Here is a 7447-nt window from a genome sequence, read left to right as displayed (position 1 = left end):
TTATTCCTAATATACAGAAAGCACCAAAAAAAGAGAAGATAAAGGCCACTAATACAATAGAAAACTGACCAAAATATATGCACAAAAAGTTCACAGAAAAAAATGCAAATGAGGCCAGGTGCAGTGGCTCATGCCTGTAATCCTAGCACTTTGGGAGGCTGAGGCAGGCGGATCATTTGAGGTCAGGAGTTCAAGACCAGCCTGGCCAACATGGGGAAACCCGTCTCTATGAAAAACACAAAAATCAGCTGGCCTGGTGGTGTGCACATGTAATCCCAGCTACTTGGGAGGTTGAGGCGGGAGAATCACTTGAACCTGGGAGGCGGAGGTTGCAGTGAGCCAAGATCATGCAACTGCACTCCAGCCTGGGTGACAGAGCAAGACTCCATCTCAAAAAAAAAAAAAAAAAAAAAAAACGCAAATGGATCTTAGATTTATGAAAACATACTCAACATAGCGCACTTATCAAAGATAAATGCATTTTTAAACTACATTAAGATATTAGACTGGCAAAAATCCAAAAGTTTGACAACATTATTGGCGATGGAGATCCAAGGAAAAAGGCACTTTCATAAATTGCTTAACGGAAGTCAAAATGGCACAACCCTTATGGAGGGAATTTTAGCAATATATAGCAAAATTATATGTGCATTTACCCTTTAAGCTATTTATCCCATTTGGTAGAAATCCATGCCAAAGATATACTTGCAAAAATAAAAAATTACTTATAAAGAAGACTATTTGTTACCATAATGAGATAACAAAACAAAACAAAAAGCAAAAAGCAAAACTGGAAACAACTCGAAGGACTGACTGAATAAAATGATATAAAATCACTCAGCAAGTACTAGGTAACTGTGAAAAGGAATGAGGAGGAATTTTGTGTATTGACACAGGGTTGTGCTATTTAGAACTTCCTTTAGAAAAAAAACTTGCCATTCAGCTACAAGGAGTGCACCTTTACTAGTGCATTTTGGTTTTTGTTCATGGGAATTTTAATTCTCATCTGGGGGCCACTTGCTTTCAGCCTGAAGATATTCCTTTAGTATTTTTTCTTTTCTTTCTTCTATTTTTTTTTTTTTTTTTGAGATGGAGTCTTGCTCTGTCATATAGGCTGGAGTGCAGTAGTGCGATCTTGGCTTACTGCAACTTCCGCCTCCTGGGTTCAAGCGATTCCCCTGCCTCAGCCTCCTGAGTAGCTCAGACTATAGGCACAAGCCACCACTTTTAAAAATATTTTTAGTAGAGATGGGGTTTCACCGTGTTAGCCAGGATGGTCTCGATCTCCTGACCTCGTGATCCGCTTGCCTCGGCCTCCCAAAGTGCTGAGATTAGAAGTGTGAACCACCGCGCCCAGACTCTTTTTATTTTTCTTTCTTCTGACAGGGTTTCACTTTGTCACCCAAGCTGGAGTACAATGGTGTGGTCACAGCTCACTGCAGCCTCAACCTCCCAGGCTCAAGTGATCCTCCTGCCTCAACCTTCCAAGTAGCTGGGACTACAGGTGTGCACAACCATGCCTGGGTAGTTATTTTTTAATTTTATTTTTTAATAGAGAAGAGGTCTCCTTATGTTGCCCAAGCTGGTCTCGAACTCCTCTGTTTAAACGATCCTTCCACGTCAGCTTCCCAAAGTCCTGGGATTAGAGGCATGAGCCACCACACTCAGCCTGGCATTTCTTATAAAGCAGTTCTGCTAGCAACAAATTCTCTCAGGTTTTGTTTATCTGAGAAAGTCTTTATTAATCTTCATTTTTGAAAGGTAGCTTTGCTGGATACAAAATTCTTGGTTGACAGGTTTTTTCTTTGTGTACTTTAAATATGTTATCCTACTGCCTTCTGGCTTTCATTGTTTCTGCTGAGAAGTCATTTCTTAATCTTTTAAGTGATGAGTCATTTTCCACTTACTATGTTCGAGATTTCCTCCTTGTCTCTGCCTTTCAGCATTTATATTATGATGTGTCTGTCTGTAGATCTCTTTGTGTTTATCCTATTTGGAGTTTGTTGAGCTTCAGGATGTGAAGATTATTGCTTTTCAATAAATTTGGAGAAATTTCAGCCATAATTTCTTTTTTTCTGCTCCTTTCCCCCTCTCCTGATATTCTCAATACACTGACATTGGTGTGCCTAACCATGACCCACATTCTTCTGAGTGGGTCACTGAGTTTTACTTATCTTTCTTCATTCTTTTTTCTCTCTATTATTTAGATCGCATAATTTCTGTTGACCTAGCTTCAAATTTGCTAATTCTTTCTTCTGTTAGTTAAAATAAACTATTGGGCCCCTCTAGTGAGTCCTTCTTTTTTTTTTTTTTGAGACAGAGTCTCTCTCTGTTGCCCAGGCTGGAGTGCAGTGGCATGATCTTGGCTCACTGCAAGCTCCGCCTCCCAGGTTCATGCCATTCTTCTGCCTCAGCCTCCTGAGTAGTTGGAACTACAGGCGCCCGCCACCACACCCGGCTTACTTTTTGTATTTTTAGTAGAGATGGGGTTTCACCGTGTTAGCTAGGATGGTCTTGATCTCCTGATCTCATGATCCACCTGCCTCGGCCTCCCAAAGTGCTGGGATTACAGGTGTGAGCCACCGTGCCTGATCTAGTGAGTCCTTCTTTCTTTCCTTCCTTCCTTTAAATGAAAAGAATAACATATAAAAGAACTCCAATATGTCTGGCAAGAGATTTCTCAGTTGAAAACTTACAGACCAGGAGAGAATGGCATGATGTATTTAAAGTGCTGAAGGAAAAATACTTTTATCCTAGAATACTGTATCCAATGAAAATATTCAAAAATGAAGGAGAAATAAAGACTTCTCCAGAAAAACAAAAGCTGAGAGATTTTGTCAACACCGGACCTGTCCTACAAGAAATACTAAAGGGAGTTCTTCAATCTGAAAGAAAAGGATATTAACAACCTATAACATGTCATCTGGCCTGGGCATGGTGGTTCACACCACCATGGGAGGCTGAGGTGGGAGACTGAGCCCAGGAGTTCGAGACCAGCCTGGGCAACATGGTGAATCCTTGTCTTTACAAAAAATACAAAAATTAGCTGGGTGTGGTGGTGTGCAGCTGTAGTCCCAGTTACTTGGGAAGCTGAGGCAGAGAATCGCTTGAGCCCAGGAGGCAGAGGCTGCAGTGAGCCAAGATGGCACCATTGCACTCCAGCCTGGGCAATGGGAGTGAAACCCTGTCTCAAAAAAGAAAAAAAAAAAAAAAAAAGATATCATCTGAAGGTAGGAAACTCACTGGTAACAGTAAGTACACAGACAAATAAAGAATATTATAACACTGAAACTGTGTTCTTAAATTTAAGACCTAAAACTGCTACCGACCTCGATCCCTGGTGGACTGAACAAAGAGAGTGAATGCAGGAATAAAGACAAAGACAAACAAGTATGTTTGGAAGAAGGGGTCAGGGGGCACCTTGACTCTAGTGGACAAGGGCCCAGGCTTTCCACAGCCCTTAGTATTTATTGGTAAAAGAGATAGTGAGAAGTGGGGTGGCAGAAAAAGTCAGCTGCTCGGTCCAGAGTAGGCTTGCAAGACTGTATTCCTCAAACAATAGGCTCTAGATGTCCCAGCAGATAACCTCAGGGAGCCAGGTGCCAGGGAGTGACCGCCCTCAGCAAACCTTCCGGCAGCAGGCGCAGTGTGAGTTTGCCCACATCCTGCATTCATGATAGAAGGTTTTCTGTTTGATCATATAGCCTCCAGTGGAATGCTGAGTTGGTCACGATCCCTTTGGCCTTTTCAGCTCCCAACATAGAACTATGGAAACTACTAAAAGAAAACACTGAGGACACTCTCCAGGACAATGATCTGGACAAAGAGTTCTTGAGTAATATCCAAAAAGCACAGGCGACCAGAGCAAAAATGGACAAATGAGATTACATCAAGTTAAAAAGTTTCTGGCACAGCAAAGGAAACAACTAACAAAGTGAAGAGAAACCCACAGAGTGGGAGAAAATGTTTGCAAACTACCCGTCTGACAAAGTATTAATAACCAGAATATATAAGGAATACAAACAACTCTATAGGAAAAAATCTAATCAATTAAAAATGAGCTGAAGATCTGAATAGGACTTTTCTCAAAAGAAGACATGGTCAAGAGGTCTATAAAAGGTGATCAACATCATTGATCATTAGAGAAATGCAAATCAAAACTACAATAAGATATCATCTAACCCCAGTTCAAATTGCTTCTATCCTCAAGAAAGGCAATAATGAATGCTGGCAAGGATATGCAAAAGAGGAACCCTTATACACTGTTGGTGGGAATGTAAATTATTAGGTTGCTACAAAAGTAATTGTGGTTTTTGACATTAAAAGTAATGACGGCCAGGCGCGGTGGCTCACCCCTGAGAGCCAAGGAGGGTGGCTCCTGCCTCGGAGGCCAAGGCAGGTGGATCACCTGAGGTCAAGAGTTCAAGACCAGCCTGGCCAACACAGTGAAACCTTGTCTCTACTTAAAATACAAAAAAAGTAGCTGGGTGTAGTGGTTTGCACCTGTAATCCCAGCTAGTCGGGAGGCTGAGGCAGGAAAATCGCTTGAACCCAGGAGATGGAAGTTGCAGTGAGCCGAGATCGCACCACTGCACTCCAGACTGGGGGACAAGAGTGAGACTTCGTCTCAAAAAAAAAAAAAAAAAAAAAGAAAAAAGGAAAAAAAAAAAGAAAGTAATGACAAAACATTACAGAACAGGGTAAAATCCCATTTACCCTGATGTGATTATTACCCAATGTATGCCTGTATCAAAATATCTCATGTACCTCATAAATATATACACTTACTGTGGACCAATAAAAATTTAAAAAAAATTTTTTTTAATTAAAAATGTTATAAGATGATTAGGAAAATTTGAACAGTCACTGGATATTTGATGATATTAAATAATTATTTTCTTATTTTTACAATATAATGATATTATGGTTCTATTCTTAAAGTTCTTATGTTTTACATATATTTACATACTAAAATGCTCACCATCATTATATAGTGATGAGATTTTTTAAAAGGGTCCTTAAATGCTCATAGAGGTATTTATGAACAAAATGATATTTTGCCTGGAATTTGCCCAAAAAGAATCCAGGGTTTTGTCACTGTTGTTGTTGTTGCCTTTGGAGAGAGAGGGGGATACTGTGGATGGTTGTCCTCTCCAAATCTCATGTTGAAATGTGATCCCCAGTGTTGGAGGTGGGGCTTAGAGGGAGGTGTCAGATCACGGGGGTGCATCCTTCATGAATGGCTTAGTGACATCCCCTTAGTGACGTCTGAGTTCTCACTCTATGAGTTCACTGGGGAGCTGGTTATTTAAAAGAAGCCTGGCCCTTCCTCCTCGCTGTCTTACTATGTGACATGCCTACTCCCTCTTTATCTTGCCATGATTGTAAGCTTCCTGAGGCCCTCACCAGAAGCAGATGCCGGCAGCACACTTCCTGTACAGCCTGCAAAACTGGGGGCCAAAATAAACTTCTTTTCTTTATAAATTACCCAGTCTCAGGTATTTTTTACAGCAATGTAAATGGACTAATACAGAGGAATAATAGGTGAAACAAGACGGATCAGATGTTTCTAACTGTTGAAGCTAAGTGATGATTGTATATAAAGGTTCATTCATAATTTTCTCAACTTTTATATGTTTGAAATTTCCCACAATAGAAAATTTTTTAAATGAACAAATAGTTCTATCCACTATTCTCTAAAAGTATAATAACCTCCGAGAAGGCAGTAGGAAGCTTTGATGGCTGGGCAGAAATAAGTCCTAGCCAGGTCTATGGAGAATACTGCTCTGGGAGACCCCTAGCTCAGGAGTCTTCAGCCCTGGGCTGCAGACCAGTACAGGTCTGCGGCCTGTTAGGAACTGGTCCACACAGCAGAAGGTGAGCGGCAGGCCAGCAAGCATTACCGCCTGAGCTCTGCCTCCTGTCAGATCAGCCGGGGCATCAGATTCTCACAGAAGCGTGAACCCTATTGTGAATTGTACATGTGAGGGATCTAGGTTGCATGCTCCTTATGAGAATCTAATGCCTGATGATCTGAGATGGAACACTTTCACCCCCAAACTGTATCCCCCACCCCCTGCCCCCAAGGAAAGATTGTCTTCCATGAAACTGGTCTGTGGTGCCAAAAAAGTTGGGGACTGCTGTCCTAGCTGATTGTGATCAAGACCAAGCTGTAGAATGCTATGTGTCTTCTTAAGGAACTTTTAGCTAGGCAAGTGTCAGGATAGATAAGTTCAAGTTCCAGTGTTCAGTGCTTTGCTAATTTAGACCCCACTTGACCAAGTCCATTTTATTTTTTTCATTTCCACATTAATTCGAGTGTCATCCATCCTACAAGACCCAGCTCAAATTCTACCTCTTCCTCACTGATCTCTTAGCTAGTGATCTCCCTTTTTCCATATCCTTTTCAGTGGATTGTTTCCTGACAACTTTTGCCAACCTGAGTATAGGCTCCTTAAAACCAGGGACTGGCAGGGCACGGTGGCTCACGCCTGTAATCCCAGCACTTTGGGACACTGAAGCGGGTGGATCGCTTGACTTTAGGAGTTTGAGACCAGCCTGGACAACATAGTGAAACCTCATCTTAAAAAAAAAAAAAAAAAAAAAATTAGCTGGGTGTGGTGACTTGCCTGTAGTGCCAGCTACTTGGGAGGTTGTAGTCCTGTAGTCCCAGCTACGAACACTTGGGAAGCCCAGGTGGGAGGATTGGTTGAGCCCAGGAGTCAGAGGTTGCAGTGAGCTGAGATCGCGTCACTGCACTCCAACCGCGGTGATAGAGTGAGACCCTGTCTCAAAAACAAACAAACAAACCCCAAAACCAGGGACCATGACAAATTTTAAAAATCTCTCAGCACCAAAAATAATACTATCCACAAAGTCAGAGCTCCATTAATATTTGAATAAAGGTTGAAAGAGTCCAATAAGTAGATCAATTAATGATTTTTTAAAAAGTGCTGGTCTCTCTGTCCTGGTAGTTTCAAAAAACCCCACTCCGATTCCTATTTTGAAGCCGCTGGATTTTTTGTTTGTTTGTTTTTTGTTTTTTTTTTTTTTGTTTTTTAGACAGAGTCTTGCTCTGTCGCCCAGGCTGGAAGGCAGTGGTGCGATCTTGGCTCACCGCAACCTCCACCTCCCAGGTTCAAGCAATTCTCGTGCCTAAGACTCCCGCGTAGCTGGGACTACAGGCGTGTGTCTCCATGCCCGGATAATTTTTTTTTTCTTGTTTTGTATTTTTAGTAGAGACGAGGTTTTGCCATGTTGGCCAGGTTGGTCTCGAACTCCTGAGCTCAGGCAATCCGCCCACCTTGGCCTCCCAAAGTGCTGAGACTACAGGCGTGAGCCACGGCGCCCAGCCAGCTGCTGGATATTTTGACCACTTCAGGTATACTGAGCACGAAATCAGTGCATCTGGCAGTACATAGGAGACTGAAATACTTTTTTTTAAAGT

Source organism: Theropithecus gelada, chromosome 18 (genome assembly GCF_003255815.1).
Source record: "Theropithecus gelada isolate Dixy chromosome 18, Tgel_1.0, whole genome shotgun sequence".
In the NCBI taxonomy this organism is placed as follows: Eukaryota; Metazoa; Chordata; class Mammalia; order Primates; family Cercopithecidae; genus Theropithecus; species Theropithecus gelada.
Note: the sequence above shows the minus strand (reverse complement) of the source record.